The 20,938-nt window shown below is 47.8% G+C and overlaps 1 protein-coding gene across 8 annotated transcripts in view; it reads left to right on the plus strand.

Moving 5' to 3' along the window:
- Positions 1-10,153: 10,153 nt before the first annotated feature.
- The window catches only part of ZBTB44 (zinc finger and BTB domain containing 44), a 69,114-nt gene continuing 58,329 nt past the window's right edge, over positions 10,154-20,938 (plus strand). For all 8 annotated transcript variants that reach the window (XM_055130222.1, XM_055130223.1, XM_055130224.1 and 5 more), the window contains exon 1: positions 10,154-10,372. The gene's annotated coding sequence lies outside the window, so the exon portion shown is untranslated. The remainder of the gene's footprint in view (positions 10,373-20,938) is intronic.

A 20,938-nucleotide genomic window follows, 5' to 3' on the forward strand; every position in this document is an offset into this window, starting at 1 on the left:
CTTATATTCGTACCAGCTATGTAGAAAAATTCCCCATAATCTTGCCAACAGAGTTTTATCAGACTAGGACTTTTGCTAATTTAATACGTGAAATATAATCTCAGTATGGTTTTGTTTGTATTTCTCTTGTGGCACAGGACACCTCATCATTTCTATGACAGAAAGCTTTACACCTTTCTGATGTTCCTATTTGGTGAGGAGTCTTTTTATAGTTGGCTTATAGAAGCACGTTATATTTGGAGAAAACAGCTCTTTCTCTGTGACTTGGATTGCAATTTCCCCCCCACTTTTAAGCTGATTAATGTATAATAATGGTCTTTGGGGAAAATAAACCCTGATTTTTAGCACTTGCCAACATCTACAATGCAAAGATAACCACATAGAAATTTCAAGTTCTCAGCATGGCATTTCTCCATGGGAAGGTGGGCTGCACATGGGCCATTATATCACACATCTGTGATGCCTGTACAATAGATGGAAAGGAACTTGAGCAGGGATAGCCAAAACTGCACCTGAACAATTAGTTATGAGTTCTGAGCATTTACTACTTTTGTGGACAATCTTCTTAAGTTTCCATACCTCAGTTTAATTTATTTTTTGGTTTTGGGCCATACCAGGTGGTGCTCCAGATTCTGTGCTCTGGGATTACTCCTGGCAGTGCCTGGGGGACCATATATGGTGCCAGTGACCAAACCCAGGTGGGCTGTGTGCAAGACAAGCAGCTTATCTCTGCTCTACCTCTCTGGCCCCAAATAACTTAATTTTAGATAATGACTATGTTGGACAACCAGCTCGAAATTTTTCTGAAAATCTAATCATCAGTCTTTCAGAGCAGACACATACCATTTCTCTTTTGGGGACGAACAGGGAAGGGCATACCCTGCAGTGCTCAGGGTTGCTCCCGGTTCTGTGCTCAGAAATTGTTTAGTGGGCCAGAGCAACAGTACTACAGAGAAGGTGCTTGCTTTCTACATGGCTGACTCTAGTTCGATCTCCAGTGCTACATAGGATCCCCTGAACCCTTCCAGGAGTGACTCCCTCTGAGCACAGAGCCAGGAGCTATTCTTGAGCACTGATGGGTGTGGCCTGGAACTAAATAAATAAAATAAAAATAAAATAAATTGTTTAATAAGAAGGTAGAATTCTGGGGCTGGAGTGATAGCACAGTGGGTAGGGCGTTTGCCTTGCACTCGGCTGAACCGGGTTCGATTCCCGGCATCCCACATGGTCCCCTGAGTAATTCCTGAGTGCATGACCCCTGAGCATCTCTAGGTGTGACCCAAAAAGCAAAAAAAAAAAAGGTAGAATTCCCTCCCTCCCTCCTTTTCTTTCCTTCCTTCCTTCCTTCCTTCCTTCCTTCCTTCCTTCTCTCTTCCTTCTTTCTCTCCTCTTTCTTTCTTTCTTTCTTTCTTTCTTTCTTTCTTTCTTTCTTTCTTTCTTTCTTTCTTTCTTTCTTTCTTTCTTTCTTTCTTTCTTTCTTTCTTTCTTTCTTTCTTTCTTTCTTTCCACAACCTGATGGTTTTGTGGGCTTCTCCTGGCTGGGTACTGGGGGTGCCTGTCCCAATGGTGCCTGGAAACCACGCAGTGCCAGGGATAAAATCTGGGGCTTGTGCATGCAAAGCATGTGATCCACTCCTTGAAGTCACCTTCCCAGCTCAATGAAAGTTTTTGTTTGTTTATTTTTTGTTTTCTGGGGCCACACTAGGCTTACTCCTGGCTCTGTGCTCTGGGAGCACTCCTGGTGGACTCAAGGGACTCTATGGGGTGCTGAGAATCAGTCCCGGGTTGACCACATGCAAACCAAGCACCACCCTGCCCACTGTACTATTGTTGTGACCCTGCAATACAAGGTTCTTAAATTTTCATTTGGGGCATGGAGTTGGGATAACAAGCTCTTTCTGGTGGTGCTCAAGGCTTACTCCTGGCTCTGCACTCAGGGATCACTCCGGCAGGGGCTCAAGGACTATATGGGGTGCTGGGGATCAAACCCAGGCTTTGCGGTAAAAGGCAAATGTCCTACCCATTGTACTATCACTTCAAGACCCCCTTGAAACCTTTCTTAAGCCAAAATGGTGTAAAGGGAAGAAGCAATTACTGTTCATTTTTAGGGAAAGTGTTTTGAGCTTTTCAAGAACCCTTCAGATAGGACACTCACAGAGAAAGCAGGAAGAATACAATAAAATGCCCTGGGAGGAAGCAGTTCCTGGGAAGGTGCCTGGTGGGTCACCCCTGTGACTGGGCATAAACAGTCTCTGGAACACTGCAGAGCAATTGATTTTCTCAGGTAAATGAAAAATCTTTTTCCTATTTTTCTCACTGGGCAACATCAGGTATTGTTGCAGATTGTTCTAAAGTAATTACAGTAACATGAAATTTCAAAATGCTTGCACTTGCTTTGCCTCCCCATTTTATTGAAAGTCACTAACATACATCATTGTGTATGTTTATTGTGTATGTTTAAGGGGTATAGGATAATGGTTTGATTTACATATATTGTAAAATGATTGCTACCATAGGCTCAACTAATATCCATCCTTCAGGCTAGGTTAAGGATTTTCCACGAGAGTGGTTGTGGTTGAAAAGGACAAATAGGATTAAAAGAGATTTAGTATAAAGTAAATTTGTTATATGCTTAAGGGGGCAGGGTAGGATTGAGAGGGAAATTTGGGATGTTGGTGGAGGAAAGGTCACACTGGTGGTGTTGGAACACTAAATGTTTGAAATCATGGTGTTTTTAATAATAATTCATTTTAAAAAGATTTAGTTAAAAGGAAAGAATTAGGGGGCTGGCATGATAGCACAGAGGGTAGGGCGTTTGCCTTGCACTAGACCGACCTGGGTTCGATTCCCAGCATCCCATATGGTCCCCTGAGAACCACCAGGAGTAATTCCTGAGTGTAGAGCCAGGAGTAACCCCTGTGCATCGCCAGGTGTGACCCCCCCAAAAAAAGGGAAAGAATTATTTTACCTTTCTCTTTTCTTTCTTCTTCTTCTTCTTCTTCTTCTTCTTCTTCTTCTTCTTCTTCTTCTTCTTCTTCTTCTTCTTCTTCTTCTTCTTCTCCTTCTCCTTCTCCTTCTCCTTCTCCTTCTCCTTCTCCTTCTCCTTCTCCTTCTCCTTCTCCTTCTCCTTCTCCTTCTCCTTCTCCTCCTCCTCCTTCTTCTTCTTCTTCTTTTTTTTTTGGCTTTTTTTGAGTCATAGGTTACTCCTGACTGTGCACTCAGGAATTACTTCTGGCATTGCTCAGGGGACCACCGGAGATGCCTCGGATCCAACCTGAGTCAGTGGCATGCAGGCAAATACCCTACACACTGTACTATCACTCCAGCCCCCCAAATTTTATTTCTATCCTTCCTTTTTTTTAACTTTGGTTTTTGAGCCACACCCAGCAATAGAGTAGCGGGTAGGGCATTCACCTTGCATGCAGCCGACCTGGGTTCGATTCTTCCGCCCCTCCCGGAGAGCCCTGCAAGCTACTGAGAGTATCTCGCTTGCATGGCCTATTCGATATGCCAAAAACAGTAACAACAAGTCTCACAATGGAGATGTTACTGGTGCCCGCTCAAGCAAATCGATGAGCAATGGGGTGACAGTGCTACAGTGCTACCCAGCAATGTTTAGGCTTCACTCCTGGCTTTACCCTCAAAGTTCACTCCTGGTAATGCTCCAGGAATTATAGGGGATGCTGGGGATCCAACCTTGGTCCGCTTTGTGCAAGGTAAATACCTGACCTGCTATTACTGCCCCAGCCCCTCTATCCTACTTTCTTATATAAATAAGAATAACTATACATAAATAGATAATAAATAAAATGTCTGACTAAATAATCATAAGGAAGATTTTCCTATGTGCACACGTTCCCACCAATAAAAGATAAATGAAAGCACTATACCGCCATTCACAAAGTCTTTTTTTTTTTCAAATTTAAGTATTTTTATTCTTTTTTTTTTTAATTCTTTTTATTGAATCACCATGTGGAAAGTTACAAAGCTTTCAGGCTTAAGTCTCAGTTATACAATGCTCAAACACCCATCCCCTCACCAGTGCCCATACTCCGCCACCAGGAACCCCCCTATACCACCCTCCCACCCCCCTCCCACCGCCTGTGTAGCTGATAAATTTCACTTTACTTTTCTCTTTACTTTGGTTATATTCAATATTTTTTTTTTCTTTTTGGGTCACACCTGGAGATGCACAGGGGTTATTCCTGGCTCTACACTCAGGAATTACCCCCGGCCGTGCTCAGGGGACCATATGGGATGCTGGGATTAGAATCCGGGTCGGCCACGTGCAAGGCAAACGCCCTACCCTCTGTGCTATCCCTCCAGCCCCGATTATATTCAATATTCAATATTTCAACAAAAAACTACTATTATTGTTTGGAGCTCCCCTCCCCGCCAAGTCAGACCTGTTGAAAAGGAAGCATTTGATAATTTATTTTACATTGCTGACAATGAAGAGATATGAGGTTTTGGATTTCTGTATTTTAGCAACTAAGTCCAGGGAAATTTCTGCCAGAAATTGCATCACTGCAAGCTCGTACCTCCCTTTTGTGGTCGTCATAAGATGGCGGCCGGGGCTCAGTTTACAGTCTAGAGACATTTCTGCAAGAAGCTGCTGGTGCCCGAAGTAGTTTAGCTGACCTCCGGGGCCATGGTCCTGCAGGAGCGGAGAGGCCATACACTTGCAGCCGCCGGGCTAATATCTCGGCCGAGGGCTGCCACTCACAAACTCTTAAGTGAATGAATTGATTCATGTTTTCTTCTCTGTCTCTTTTTAATTTTTTTCGATTTTTGGGTCACACCAGCGATGGAAAGGGGTCACTCCTGGCTCTGCACTCAGGAATTATCCCTGGTCGTGCTCAGGGGACCATATGGGATGCTGGGAATTGAACCTGGGTCGGCTGTGTGCAAGTCAAACAAAGGCCCTATCCACTGTGCTATTGCTCCAGCCTCTCAGGCTTTCTTCTCAATAGTTAACATTACAAAAATGGAGACTAGAATGTATCATGTATCATCTCTTAATGGAAAAAGATAATAATACCTATCATGGTATTTTGCCATTAACTCAACTAGAATGTGATAAACCATCTAGACCTCATTATCCATTTATAAAAAATATCCAGGACAAGGCATTGTATTAAAATATACTGGGGTGGGGGAAGATTGGAGAGATAGTACAGTTGGTAGGGTGCTTGCCTTGCATGTGGTCAACCTGGGTTCAATCCCTGGCATCCCATAGGATCCTCCAAGCACTGACAGAAGTAATTCCTAAGCGCAGAGAAGAAGTTACTCCTGGACATCTCTAGCGTGGTCTCAAAACAAAATAAATAAATAAAGTAATGATTAGGTGCCAGGGATATAATTCTGGAGTAAAGCACATATGTTACATGTGTGATGCCTGGGGTTTGATCCCCAGAGCACACACACACTCCCCAGTCCCCAGATTATCTACATTAAATGGGAGACATATATGGTCTATAACATAGGCCTCAGTGAAGTTCATATGTAAAAGCAATCTGGAGGCAATGAAGTTAGCTAAAGAATCAAGTATTTCTTCATGGAGTGGATGATGTATTTGTTGGAAAAGGGTAGACGTGGGGGAAGTTTGGGCCACACCCCACAGTGCTCAGTGCTTATTCCTGGCCTTGAGCGCACGGATCACTCCTGGGGGTGCTCAGGAGACCAAATGTGGTGCTGGGGGTTAAACCAGGATCGACTCTGTACAAGGCCAGCACCTTAGCCCTGTACATGTCCCTGGTCTGAAAATGACATTCTAGAAGATGTAATTGACACTTTCCTTCATGGAGAGGTGAAAGAGAAGATTGTGATAGTGTCGGTGCCTCTGTGGTGCAGTATAAGCCACTCTCAGACCTGGAACTTTATCCCAGTTCCAGGAGAGCAGGGAGTAGCCGTGGTTGTGTGATCCAGGTACTATGCATTGCAACTCAGCCACTGGGTAGAAAATGCAGGAAAGGGAGCGGGTGTTTCAGAAGCCAAATTAAAGGTACTATGCTTCTCCAGGCACAAGCTCTTGCGTCGTCGATGACAATGGTGCCTGAAGTGATGGACGCATTCAACAGGACCTCTGGGAGGGTGGGAATCAAGATGTAATCAATAGTGAGATAGCTCCATAAGGTGAATGGTGAAACCAATAGAAGAAATGCAGGTTTCAGAGTGGGGAGCAAGACAGATTATTTTTTTCTTTTTGGGTCACACCCAGCGATGCTCAGGAGTTACTCCTGGCTCTGCACTCAGGAATTACTCCGGCAGTGCTTGGGGGACCATAAGGGATGCGGGGGATCAAACCAGGGTCGTCCGCTGCATGCAAGGCAAACGCCCTACCCACTATACTGTCGCTCTGGCCCAAGACAGATTTTATTTATTTATTTATCTATTTTTGCCTTTTTGGGTCACACCCGGCAATGCTCAGGGGCTACTCCTGGCTCATGCACTCAGGAATTACCCCTGGCAGTGCTCAAGGGACCATATGGGATGCTGGGAATCGAACCTGGGTCAGCCACGTGCAAGGCAAACGCCCTACCCGCAGTGCTATTGCTCCAGCCCCAAGACAGATTTTTTTTTAAATGTAACTGGAGGCCGGGGAGGTAGCTCAGTGGGCTAATTGTATGCTCTGTGGGTTCTATTCCTGGCACTGCATGATCCGATCCTCCAGCACTGCAGGGTGTGTCCCCACCAAGCCCTGAATTATATATGTGTGTGTGTGTGTGTGTGTGTGTGTGTGTGTGTGTGTGTGTATCACTGTCATCCCCTTAGTCATGGATTTGCTCAACCGGGCACCAGTAATGTCTCCATTCGTCCTAGCCCTGAGATTTTAGCAGCCTCTCTTTACTCGTCCTTCCCAACAGTGCCGCATTGGAGGCTCTTTCAGAGTCAGGGAAATGAGACAATTTCTCTGAAATTGTTACTGTTTTTGGCGTATGAAATATGCCACGGGGAGCTGGGGCTCCTCCAGCACCCTCAGGGCTTACTCCTGGCTCTGTGCTCAGGTATCACACCTGGTGGGACCATATCGGGTGCTGGGGATTGAACCCAGCTAAATGCAAGGCAAGGCAAATATACTATCTCTCTGGTTACACACACCCCCCCCCACACACACCACACACACGAGAATAAAGATGGCCCTTGTAGTAATGAGCTCTCTTTATAGTCAGGAGAGGCTAAAGATCTTTCTGTGCCGCATCAAACAATCCTGTTCAGAAATAACTTGTGCACTAAATAACTAAGAAAGCGTCCATTCTGCTCCAGTGCTCACCCAAAGTCCCACTCTTGCGGGAATCTGCTCCCAAGCGCACAGCCAAAGAAACCTTGTTTGCCCATAATTTGAATGCCGCAGAACCCTGGACACCAGGTTAATGATTAAAGGTTCCTGACTTGTTTGTTTCACCTGCGAGAAGGATCCGGGTTTCTCAGAGTGGCCCAGAGAAAGGTGCCTGTTCCACCACCCAAAGGCAAGTCTGCACCGGCCCAGGAAGGAGGTGGCGGGTGCAGCGGCCACAGCGGCTCACCTGGCCCAGAGCGCAAAACCGCCTCGAGCACCTCCCGCAGGGAACCTGTCTCCTCCGCGCTGCGCTCAGGACAGCCAGTGCTGTCCTTCTGGGGTCCGTGGCCTTGGGGGCGTGAACTGATCGCCCCTGCAGGGTTGGAGGTGGGGCTGGGGTGGGGTGAGGGGAAGAGACTGACTTTTGAAACCTAAAGTGAAAACTAGGAACACACAGGAGGAGGGAAAGGGAGAGGAGGTAGAGAAGGGCCTCAGGAGAGCAATCTTTGCCTAGGGACGCTGGTCCAGCGAGGGAAAACTTTGGACAAGTAAAGGCCAGCCTGGTGGTCCCTCATTGGCCTGCTCATTGGCCAAAGACCCGATCGTTGGGTTCTCTAGATTCCCACCCTAATTCTTCTCCGGGTTTTCCCTGGTGCTGACATTCAGACAGCCCCCGTCCCCACCCCTAACCCTTTAGGCTCTCCCGACCCCTTCCCAGCCGCTGCCTTTTGCATTCTAGGGTAAGCAATTTCCCCCATTTCCGTCCCTTTTCTTCCCATATTAGCATAGAACGGGGTGTGAGGGGGGAGGGGAGGGTTAATTTGCTGCTTGATTTCTTCTCTGAAATCGGAGTAATAAAAATGCGGCGGGGATCGTTAAGTGTAAACCCTAAGTGTGACAGTTCCTTTGCGGAATGAACAATGGCTCATCCTTGAGAACTTGCTGGGAACTGCTCGCGGCTATCCAACCAGTCGTCGCTTCGATGGCCTTCATTTCTGCTCTTTTTGGTTTTTAGTTTTTAGTTTAGGGGCCAACACCCTGGGGAGCTCAGGGCTTACTTATGGCTCTATGTTCAGGGATCAGATCCTGACAGGGCTCGGGAGACCAGATGCGGTACCCAGGATCGAACCCGGGCTGTCCCCGCGCCCTACCCCGATGTGCTGCCCTCATGTCTAACGCGGCTCTCAGTCGGGAGACGGATTTCGGCGCCCGGGTCCGCTCCTGCACCTTGTTCGAACGGGAAATCTCGTCTCCCGGCACAAAAGCCCTACATGGAGGTCGGTCGGTGGGTCTGAGAGCTGGAGGTGTGAGAAAACCTAGTGTTGCAAATACAGCGCGCCCCCGGCGCTCGGGGCCTGCAGGCGAATGCACGCTGCGGGCACCCGGCGAACCGGCTGCTCCAGGCGCGCTCTCCCGCTGCCACAGCAGTGGACACCCCCCTTCCCCCCACCCCCGGTAACCTGCCCGGGGCACGCCTGCCAGGCCCAAGACACTAAGAGTTTGTTCCAGCTGCAGCGCCTCTCCACCCAGGAGGTCCACCCACCTCTCCCCTCGGGGATCCTTCCGTGCTGCAGCCCGGAATTCTGCATTTCAATAGCTTTCCGGCTCCTAAAATGGGTCCTTTGTGCCGAAGGCCTCGGTGCCTTTGGGCTGGTGTAGGTTTTCAGAAACCATTTTCCCCTACATACATTTATCAGGCCCCCCACACCCTCGTCTTCCTGCCTGCAACTTTAGGGCCTGGGCAACCTGCCCTCACAACTGGACACGTTTCTACCTCTGTTAATCAAGAAATCTAAGCGCTCCGGTCCCCTCACTCTTGCATTGCAAAGGCCTTAGGCGGAATCGCAATTGTTTTTGGAGCAGCTGTCGGTGACCCTGTGTGGCAGGAACAAGTTAGACCTGGATGGTGATTTCTTCAGTCGCCTCAGAACCGCAGCCTTCCTGGGGGTTGCTCTGGGAATTGCTATACCAGTCTCCAGACTCTGCGGGAATGCCAGCGGGGACAAAGGTGGCACCGCACGGGATGAGGTTGAATACCCCGAGCGGCTTCTCCGCGTGTCTCCCCGGACCTGCGTGTCTCGTAGTCTCGGGCCTGCGGCTCCGAGTGTAAAACATGGGCCCACGGCCAGCTTAACCTTTTCTAGCTAGAGAAACGGGCCGAGACGTTCCGGTTTCCGCCTCCGCTACTGAAACCACTCGAGAAAACAGGTGGTTCTTTCGTTTTTAGTTCAGAGGGGGCGGCGGGGGTGGATGGGTGGGCGAGGCAAGAAGCGCGAAGCGGGCGTCAGAGCGGCCGTGTAAACGGGCTGAGAGTTCGGACAGACAGGGTGACCCGGTGCTTATATGGCCTAGGAATGTAAAGCTGCGCGTGAGCCGGGAAGCAAAGATGCACAGAGAGCGTCAAAACCCGCAGCTGTGCGCGGAACTCCGAGTTAAACACCGCCCCAGGGTGACGGACCCGGAGCGGTCTGTGGACTGCGCGTGCGCAACGACCACGTTTCCACCCCGCCCGCACTCCGTCTGACCACGCCCACCATAAGCCACGCCCCTCGGGCCACGCCCCTCCCAGCCCGGCCGCCGGCGCGGAGCATTGTGGGACACAAACAAAGTGGCCCCGAACAGGCTGGAGCAAGCGGAGCGGCAACGGCGGCGGCGCCGGCCCGCAGGCGCGCGGCGGCGGCTCCCGCCCAACCTCCCCTCCCCTCCCCTCAGTCCCCTTCCCCTTCCCCACCCCGCCCCGCCGGGACGACGCGAGCCGTCGCCGCGCTCCCCGCAGCGCCGCCCGCCCGCGCGCGGCCCAGCGCCCCCCTCGGCCGCCGGCGCGCGGCCCCGCGCTCCTCCCCTCGGGCGCCGCGCCGCTGCCCTCCCGCCGCCTCGCCCCTCTCCGGCCGGCGCGACCGCCGCGGGGCCCGCCATGGCCCAGCCCCAGGCCGTCTCCGGGCCTCGGCGCGGCGGCCCGAGATAGGGTCCCCGCCGCGTCCCGGGGGAGGAGAGAGGCCCGGGCCGCGCTCCGCCCCCTCCCCGCGGGCCGCCGCCGCCGCCGCCGCCGCCTCAGCCTGGCGGGGAGGAGGAGCCGCGCCGCAGCCGCCTCAGGTAATGGAGCGGGAGGTCGGGGGCGCCGCGCCGGCCCCCCGCGCCGTGCCCCGGGCCTGTGGGAGGAGCCCCGCGGGCGGCCCCGGCGCGCCGAGCCGCTGACCCCGCCGGCCCCGCGCGCCCCGCCGGGGTCACCGCGCACCTGGGGGCGCCCGCGCGCGCGCTCGGCCTTCGCCCTCCGCCCCCTGCTGCGAGGCACCGGGGGGCGCCTCAAAGCGGCCCGAGTGGCGGGGGGTGCCGCCCAGAGCCCGCGGCGTCGGTCGGGGGGGTTCTTCGCCGCCCCTACCTGAGGATCCCCCGGCCTCGCGCCGCTGCCGCCGGCCTAGCCGGAAAAGGGGCGCCCCGGCCGCGAGGACGCGCGCGCCGAGCCCGGCTCCGCGGGACCCGGGGGCACGAAGACCCCAGCCCCGGGAGCGGGCATTTGATTGGAACTTGCAGAAATGCGGGGAGAAACGTGCAAGTCCGATTTGTCGGTTGGGGTCAATGGCGGAGGGTGGGCGGCTGGGTGGGGGAATTCTCCTACCCGCGTTTATTTTCCTAGCCGTAAAAGGCCGGTAAACGGAAAACAAAGTTCCCGGTTGGCCGGTGCCCGTGTGCACAGGTAGAGAGGTGTGTGGGTTCCTTCTGCCCGGGTGTCCGTGGGAATAAGGGTTGTGTGTGTGTGTGTTTTAAGTACTGTGTGAGTCTCCGCGTTTCCCATTGCTTCGGGTTGGCTGGCAATGGATTCATACTATTTAATTTTGCCTTTTCGTGGGACATGAAAATAATGGCTGTTTTCCAGTAGGCTCCTATTTTAGAAAGATTACGTCTATTATGAAAACTAGATTTACTTATTTTGTGCAACCCTTGGCATTTTATTTAATAGGATTCTCCTAGCAGCCAAATGATTTAGTAATATTACTACTTGAATTTTATGGACGACACGGAGGCTTAGCCACATAAAGTAACTTGCTGTACATTTAATAATAGAGGCTAGTTATGTGTCTGAAGATACTCCAACAAAGGTGTGCTTATATACTATGTTTCTATGCATAGGTATATTGTTGGGGGGATGGATTTTTGGGCCACACCCGGTATACTCAGGGAGTACTCCCAGTACCCACAGCTTGGTGCTCATGAGTTGATCCCAGCGGTGGTGATGTTGGGGGACGGTGTGGTGCAGGGCTGCGACCTGGACTTGCACCATGCGCGCGATGTACACCCTATGAACCATCTCGCTATCCCCGGATACATTTTTTAAAAACTTAATCGCGGGAAATTTCTGTCTGAAGGTAGGGAAGAAGCCACTGTCCAGATGCTGTGGTTGCTATCAATCTTTTCTTGCTACATTGTTCCGCTCTTTGTGTCTCTTGTATCTATTTAAAAGAGAGTTGCAGGCATCTTGGCACTCAAGTGTTTCCTAAGAATAAGGACATTCTTCTAACCCCATATCATTATCAACGCCTTTCTAAATCTGTACGAATCTTTTAAGTGTTCCAGGGTCGGGGGAAACCACTCCCCACCCTTGAATCTTAGCACTATTCCCGCACTGCATTTGGTGATTTACCTCCCCCTCCCTTTTTTTGCAGCTGCTGGTGGTAGAACCCCAGGTCCACACGTGGGAGGCAGCTGTGTTCACTGCTGAGCTGCACCCCCTTTTTGTAAAATTGAGAGGTGTGACTCAGTGGTGAAGCCCACCCTCATATAGAAGCCTAAACAGAGTAGAACCCATTTCCTTGATGCTCACTCAGTAGGTGAACTGAACTAGGTTACCACACTTTTGTCTGTGTTCTCATGGAGTCACTTAGTTTATTCCTCTGTCCCACTGAATTTCATGTATGAGAAGTAACATTTAAGTAAAAGCTTAATTAGCTTAAAGTAAAAGTCAAGGAATTTTAATAGGCAGTGCATTGTTCTTACTATTGTATTATAAAGGAGGTACAATATAATGCAAATTGCCATACTATTAAAGATGTTAACATAATGAACTTGATTCAAGTGATGATTACCAGGCCTTTTACGAAGGTGTGGTTGGTTTGTTTGTAATGTGTATGTAATGGGGGGTAATACTTTGACACCAAGCAGGTATCTTGGTCCTGACTTCTTTTTAGATTAGTCATTTTAGCACCTATTAATGATAGTTATTTATGTCATTTATTGGAGTTTTTATATAAGGAAGGTTTCCTCATTGGGCCACACCAAGTGGTGCCTGGGGCTCCTGGGGTTGGCCACATGCAAGGCAAACTCTTTAACCCCTGTACTATTTCTCTAGCCCAGGAGTTCCTTCTTTACTGAGAGTAAACTAAAGTTACTCTTAACAATTCAGAGGAAATGTTTCATTTCTCCCCTCTTGTATCAGTATTCAGAGTAAACAGTTGGGGAGCTAGTTAGCCCCCATGATACATATTTTCTTTCTTCTCTTAAAAGAATTTTCTTATTTCTGGGATACCACTATGGACTCCTGGATTTTAATTTATTCTTTTTGTTTGTATGTCTTTGGGTTATACTCAGTGATGCTCAGGGATTAATCCCAGCTTCTCTGCTCAGGCTTCTTTTCTCCTGGTTGGCTGGGGGGGCCCTAAGGGGTGCTGGGGATTGGACTTGGGTCAGCTGTCTGCTGGGGAAGTGCCCTACCCACTGTAGTATTGCTCCAGGCCCATTTAAAAATAACTTACCATCATTTTCTAATGCTGTGCATTATTCCAAAGGGGGGCAGTAAGAATACTTGAAGGCTGGTTCCTCTGTCTTTTCCTTTTTGTTTTACTGTGCGGGGATCAAACCCAGGATATCACACATACAGAGCAGGTGCTCTACCACAGAACTACAACCCTGTCCCCCTGTGGTTTTATTTGTTTTGTTTTAAATACTCCTGTTTGCCATTAATTTTGGAAAACTTTTTGGCCTGTTCTGTTCATTTTTTTCCTCTCCAGGTTTCGAATAAACTGTTTATTTCATTATTCTTGGTTTCTTTCAGTGATGGGGGGAAGGTATTAGAAACCAAAGTTTGAATGTTTGACATATTCTTTGCTCCTGGAGTGTCATTGCTTTTAAGCCCTTTCAGAAGAGAGAAGTAAATTTTTTCCCCTTGTTCACAGACTTACATGCTATATTCAATTCAAATGTAACAGCAGACTTTTAACTTCTTTGGGCCAGGGGTGGGGGGGAGTGTGGGAGGGGGGAATAGAATCCAGGCTTCCTTGAATGCAAACCATGCACTCCAGCCCTTTGAACTATCTCTCTGGCCCTTTGTTATAGTCAGGGTCACAAATGATGGTACTGGGAGTGTTGAAGTGCTATGGATGAAACACAGGACCTTGCATGTGTAAGGCATGTGTTTCACTAATTGTCAGATCTCAGACTCAAAGTAAGTTATTTTGAGGGGAGCAATCACAGTCAGTGGTGCTCAGAAATCACTCCTGGCAGGCTCAGGGGATGCCAGAGATAGAAACTGGCATGGCTGCATGCAAGGCAAGTGCCCTATCCACTGTACTATTGCTCTAACCCTCAAATTAAAAAAATAAGTTTTTTTTTCTTTTTCTTTTTGGGTTACTCCTGGCTCTGCACTCAGGAATTACTCCTGGTGGTGCTCAGGGGACCATATAGGATGCTGGGAATCGAACCCAGGTCAGCCATGTGCAAGGCAAACGCCCTACCCGCTGTGCTATCACTCCAGCCCCAAGTTTTTTTTTTTTTTTTTTAAGTATACTTTAGGGACTAAAGAAGTAGTACAGGAGTTAAGGCACATGTTTTGTTTTGTTTTTTTCCTTTTTTGCTTTTTGGGTCTCACCCGGCGGTGCACAGGGGTTACTCCTGGCTTTGCACTCAGGAGTTATTCCTAGCGGTGTTCAGGGGACCATATGGGATGCTGGGGATCGAACCCGGGTTGGCTGCGTGCAAGGCGAACGCCCTACCCACTGTGCTATCGCTCCAGCCCAAGGGACATGTTTTGTGTGTGGCTTTATATACACATTGCCTCCTAAGCATTTCTGGTTGCAGCCCTGGACTTCCCTAAACTGCCAGTTGTGATCTTGGGCCCTGCACCCCCGAGCATCACTTTGGTGACCCAGCTAATCCCTCCCACTGCAGTGCTGAGTGACACAAGACTGAAGAATGAAACCATTTGACCCAGTTGGCCAACTACTGCCAGGATCATCCCGGGCTCCCTGAGCATTGCAATCCTTTCACTCCAAACAATATTAATTTAAAAACAAAACAAAAAAAAAACCCCTCATCACTGAAAAATGGTTACGCATCAAAGACTTTCAGGGGTAGGGCTGAAGCAGTAGTGCAGCAGGTAGGGTGCTTTCCTTGCACGAGGCCTACAGGGTTTGATCTGGCACCTATGTGGTCCCCTGAGCCTGCCAGGAATAAGCCCTGAGCACTGCCAGGTGTGGCCCAAAAAAAACAAAAAAAAATCTTACAGGGGTTTTCTTCATCACTTTGGAGGTTGCTAAATAGATGGATTGTTTCCAACAATTGCCTTTTTTTTTTTTTGGGGGGGCTATTTGGGTCACACCTGGCAATGCACAGGGATTACTCCTGGCTCTGCACTCAGGAATAACCCCTTGTGGTGCTCAGAGGACCATATGGGATGCTGGGAATCGAACCTGGGTCAGCTGCGTGCAAGGCAAATGCCCTACCCGCTGTACTATTGCTCCAGCCCCAACAATTGCTTTTATTCTCTTTTAAAATATTGTATATATTGAATCTGAATTTTTTCCCTTATGAATTACTGGTATTTGTAGACTGTTATGAGCATATTCTTATATAAACTTTATGAGGTGTTTTTACTTTAAATGACAGCACATTTCCAGTTGAAATAGTTCCCCATGTACCTCAGTGATTGCTTAAATTTATATTCTTATTAGTGAGCTTTTTAAAATTTTATCTATTTTGCTTGTGGGCCACAAATGAATAGTGTTCAGGGTTTACACTTGTCCTTGTGCTCAGAGACCACTCTTGGCAGTGCTTGGGGACCATATGACAGATGCTAGGGATCAAGTCAGGCTCAGCTGCTCACAGGACAAACACCCTGAATTATCTCTCCAGTCTCCTTGTTGTTTGTTAGAAATACTCCCTATTTTCAGCAGTGAACTGAAAATTTCTACTTAGAGAATCTAAGGTAGTAAGGGCTGGAGCCACAGCACAGCGGGTAGGGCGTTTGCCTTGCACGAAGCCACCCAGGTTCAATTCCCAGCATCCCATATGTCCCCTTAAGCAGCGCCAAGAGTGATTCCTGAGTGCAGAGCCAGGAGCAACCCCTGTGCATCCGAATCCCCGGGTGTGACCCAAAAAGAGAGAGAGAGAGAGAGAGAGAGAGAGAGAGAATCTAAGGTAGTAATTATATCGGCCTTTAAAAATATAAATGAATGAGGAAAAAGAAAAAAAATTAGTTGTAGAGATAGTATAGGGTTAGATATAGGGTTTTTGCCTTGCATCCCATGTGGACCCCCAAGGAACCACGAGAAGTAATTCTTAAGACCCAGGAGTAACCCCTAGGCATTACCAGGTGTGGCAAAAAATTAAAATTAAAAAATGGGTTAGAAAAATAATGGGCTGAGTGCATGCATTGCGTGCAGGAGGCCTGGGTTTGATACCTGGCATTACATGGTTCTTTAATGCTTGGAGCAATTCCTGAACACCACTGGACATGACTGAAAAAAAAGAAAGATTAAGAGGAAAAACGGGCTGGAGCGATAGCACAGCGGGTAGGGCGTTTGCCTTGCACACGACCGACCCGGGTTCAATTCCCAGCATCCCATATGGTCCCCTGAGCACCGCCAGGGATAATTCCTGAGTGCAGAGCCAGGAGTAACCCCTGTGCAGAGCCAGGTGTGACCTAAAAAGCAAAAAAAAAAAAAAAAAAAAAAAGAGGAAAAACATAAAGGTATAGTGTAATCCTCTTTGAAGATCACACTGCATGCAACATTAATTTCTTCACTGATATTATTAGTGCCAAGGGTGACCAGAAACTTCCTCTCTCTGCACATCTGATTCTGGAATAAATCTCGTAGCATCATGGTATTTCACATTGATAACTGTCCCTTTTTGGGATGGTTGGGCACACAGGGCAGTGCTCAGGGGTACCAAATGGGGTTCTGGGGAATCAAAACCTGGTCAGCTGCACACAGGGCAAGTGCCCTACCTGTTGTATACTATGGCACTGGGTCCCACTTTGGAAACTATCTTAGAAGGGTGAAGATTAGGGGCCTGGGATGTGACTCAGTGCTAGAGTGAGTATATTTTTTGTTTTGTTTTTATGTTGAGGCCACACCCAGTTTAGCGAAGGGGTTATTTCTGGCTCTGCAGAGGAGTTACTCCTAGCAGTGCCAGGGGACCATAGAGGTATTAGGGGTGGAACCCAGTTCTGCCACATACAAGACAGACACCATGCCCTACCCACTGTACTATTGCTCTGGCCCTGAGTGAATGTCTTACATGTGTGAAAGCCTGGCTTCAACCTTCAGTTCCAAAAAAGTGAAAATTGGCAGATGAAGTTTTATTAGTGTATCATTGTTGAAGAACTTTTAAAAAAATTGGGTGGGGGGGATTGGAGACCTCACTTGGCATCTCTCAGGGCCCGTTCCTGGCTATGCTCAGGAGTGACCCATTGTGGTGCTTGGGGGACCATATGTGGTACCTGAGATTGAAATAGGGTTAGCTTCATGCAAGGCAAGAACTTTACTATCTCTCGGCAGATCTTTCCGTGTCCACATTATTCTTTTGTTTGAGGAGCTACACCCACACTGCTCTAGCTACTCCCAGTTGCTACTGGCAGTGCTTAGGGACCATGCTGTGCTGGGTTTTTGCATGCAAGAATGTGCTCCAGTCCTTTGAGCTATTTTCCAGCCCTTATATTAAGTCTTCTTCCATTTATTTTACTTACGTTGTGTGCTAGGGATTGCCTTATCCATGCAATGCAAATGTGTTACCATTGAGCTTTATTCCCAGCCTAGTGTTCTTCCATTTAATAATTATGTACTAAATTAAGTGGGTTTTTTTTTAAGTTAGAAAGGTTTAATTCCTAATCACTTTGCAGCTTTTAGTACGCTGTCCTTCCACAGGTATTTATGTTAGTGTGATTTGCTACTCATTTTGCTTAAAATTGTTTTTTAATTTATCCCCTTCCCACATTGTTGTGATGACCAGGAATCACATACACCACACACTTGGTTGCAGTGCTTGTGGGAACTGAGCACTGGAGCTGCGCTTGCATACTCCTGGTTTATGGCACACTGGTGATTGCACCTTTGTGATATAGGGAATCCCAGACATCAGTGCCCTCACGGGAATCACACTTAGCATGTGGCTGGGGCTGGAGATCATACACACAGTCCCCCCTATACTTTTTAAACTGGTTCAGAGCTATTATCTTTAGGGTTTATTGAGCTGTAAATCAAAAGCCTGGGACTCAGGGCTGGAGAGAGAGTAGAGGGTAGGGTACTTGTCTTACATGCACCTAACAGTCCCAACACCCCATATGGTCCTTGAAGTCCTCCAGGGGTAAGCGCTGAGTACATAATCAGAAGTAAGCCCTGAGCATTGCTGGGTGTGGCCCCGAAACAAAGAAAAAAGCAGTGGGGCTGGAGAGGTAGTACTGTGGATAGGGCATTTGCCTTGCAGAAGTTGATCCTGATTATTTGATGCCTGGTGCCAAATAATGCTCCAGAAAGTACAGCCAGGAGTGATCCCTGAGCCCAGAACCAGGAGTAAGAGCTAAGCACTCATGGGTGTGGCCCCTAAACAGAAACAAATACAATAAAAGCAATGGATTTTTTTTTTCTTTTTGGGTCACACCCTGAGATGCATGGGGTGTGTGTGTGGGCGGGTACTCCTGGCTCATGCACTCAGGAATCACTCCTGACGGAGTAAGGGGATCACTCCTGATGGAGTAAGGGGAACCATATGGGATGCTGGGAATCTAAACTGGGTCGGCCGCGTGCAAGGCAAATGCCCTACCTGCTGTGCTATTGCTTCAGCCCCAAGAGCAATGGATTATTACTGGTACAAATTTGTGACTGTTTTCAGTGGGTCTTGGACTCCAAAGAGAAATTAAAGCCAGACACGAACTCTTACTACTTCCTGCATTCTTCCTTCCTTCTATCCGAGCACTAATCAGGGCTCATCCTGCATAGTTACCCAAATCAGGTGTGTTCAGGGTGGTATGGCCATATATGCTTCCTTGTCTGTCTCTGGGTTGTCTCCTCAGTTAAGACTTGTTCTTTAACTTACGCACTAAATCCAATTTCTAAATATCCAGGGACTTTTTTTTTCTATTTTTTGTAGCTAAAACTTTTTCTTCTCCAAGTCTTTTCAAATAATCAGAAAGTTCCCTGTTTGTGTTACCACATACAAAACAAATACTGGGGAGAAAACTCTTTCCCTAATTTTCTGCATTTTATAAAAATGCTCATGTATTCTCTTGAACCATCTGATCTCACCATTTAACCCCTGCACCCTGTCTTTTTTGTGTTTGTCACCACACCTGTCAGAATCGGCTACTTCTGGCTTTGTGCTTAACAGTTTTGCCTCATGGTGCTTAGAAAATCATGAGATCAGTTCTGGGACTTCTGCTTAAAAAGCATGGGCTCCCGCCCTCTGAGCTGTCTCCCTCATCCCCAGCTCTGTCTTTCGAACCAAAATTCATGAATTGTCTGAAACAGTTTTCAGTTTCTTATTTCTCAATATTCTGTATCTTTGTAAAAGTCTGCTTTCTAAATCTACCTTTCCCTTATATGCTATTATAAGGTCTTACTATGACTCACTGTTGCTAAATTGAATAGACTTTGATCTGTATCTTTTTTGACCTATAAGAAGCATTTGACATTTGGCCACTCCTTAAAATACTGTCTACCCCACGGGGCCAGAGAGATAGTAGAGCCTGGAAGGCAATTGCATGTGGGGTTCAATCCCAGGTCACCATTAGGAGTGATGCCTGAGCACAGAGCACTAAGCTCTGAATTGCTGGATGTGACCCCCACTCCTCCCCACACACTCTCTACCCTTGATCTCTGGAATAAACTATGGTCTAGTCATTGCTTACTCTTGTTTAAGTTTCCCTTCTGCTAATCCACTTCCTCTTTCCCAGTTTTCCTTGACCAATTTTGCTTATACTTTCAGAGAATCAAATTTAGACTTTAGGGGCTGGAGCAATAGCACAGCAGGTAGGGTGTTTGCCTTTCATGAGGCCCACCCGGGCTCGATTCCCAGCATCCCATATGGTCCCCTGAGCACTGCCAGGGGTAATTCCTGAGTACAGAGCAAGGAGTAACCTCTGTGTATCACCGAGTGTGACCCAAAAAGCAAAATAAGTAAATAAATTAAAAATTAGACTTTAATTTGTTCTCTGCATATTTTCATTTGTGTCTGAGCTTTTATTTCCTTCTATTGGGTTTGTCTTGCTTTTTCTTGCTTTTTAAGTTAGGAGCCTAGCTCCCCTCCACCCTTTTTTTACTTTAAAGAAATAGTGACTGGTTTATTTCATTTAGCATAGTGTTAGCGTTCATTAATACATTCTAAAATTTCCTTTCCTTTTAATGTTAAATACTAAACAGCATGTTACGTGCATATTTTGTTTATTCATTTTTCTGTTGACAGATCTTTATTTTGAATAACACGTCTATGATTATCTGTATGAATATGTATTCATGTTCCTGGTAAGAATTCTTTTGAAGATGGAGGCAGTTTGGACCGTATCCTGCAGCACATACCTGATTATTCTCAGGAGTGACCCCTGGTGGTGCTCATAGTACTGTAGGTGGTGCAGGGAATCAAACCAGGGTGGCCACATGCAAGGCAGGTGCCTTACCTCCTATTCTGTCTCCTCACCCCTTGGAAGTTTTTTGTGTTTGCTCTGGGATCACACCCAGCAGTGCTTAGGGCTTATGCCCAGGCTCTACATGTACTCAGGAATCACTCCTAGTGGGACTCAGGGACCCTGTGTAGTGTCAGGGATTGAACCTTGGTCAGCCACTTGAAAGGTGTGCGCCTTAGTCCCTGTGCTCTCTCTCTTTTGAATATATACCCAGAGGTAGAATTTCTGAATTATATAATGTGGTTTGTTTTTGGTTTTTGTAGGGACAGGTGCTTGGGACTTCCTGGTGCTCCTGGCTCTGCTCAGTAGTGAACTGGCAGTTCTCAAGGGACCCTATATGGTGCCAGGGATTCAAACTGGGGCCCACTATGAGTTCAAAGTGCACCACCTTGGGGCTAGAGTGATAGCACAGCAGGTAGGGTGTTTGCCTTGTATGTGGCCAACCCTGGTTTGATTCCCAGCATCCACTATGGTCCCCCGAGCACTGCCAGGAGTAATTCTTTTTTTTTTTTTTTTGAACAGAACGATCAACTTTATTGACTATTATTTTTTTTAATTTAATTTTATTGAATCACCATGTGGAAAATTACAATGCATTCAGGCTCAAGTCTTAGTCATACAATGCTGAAACAACCATCCCTTCACCAGTGCCCATATCCCACCACCGAAAAACAAAACAAAACAAAAAAAAACCACAGTACGCCTCCCATCCCGCCCAACCCCGCCCCCCACCCCCCTTGTAACTGATAAATTTCACTTTCCTTTCTATTTAC

This window comes from Sorex araneus, chromosome 3 (genome assembly GCF_027595985.1).
Source record: "Sorex araneus isolate mSorAra2 chromosome 3, mSorAra2.pri, whole genome shotgun sequence".
Taxonomy (NCBI): domain Eukaryota; kingdom Metazoa; phylum Chordata; class Mammalia; order Eulipotyphla; family Soricidae; genus Sorex; species Sorex araneus.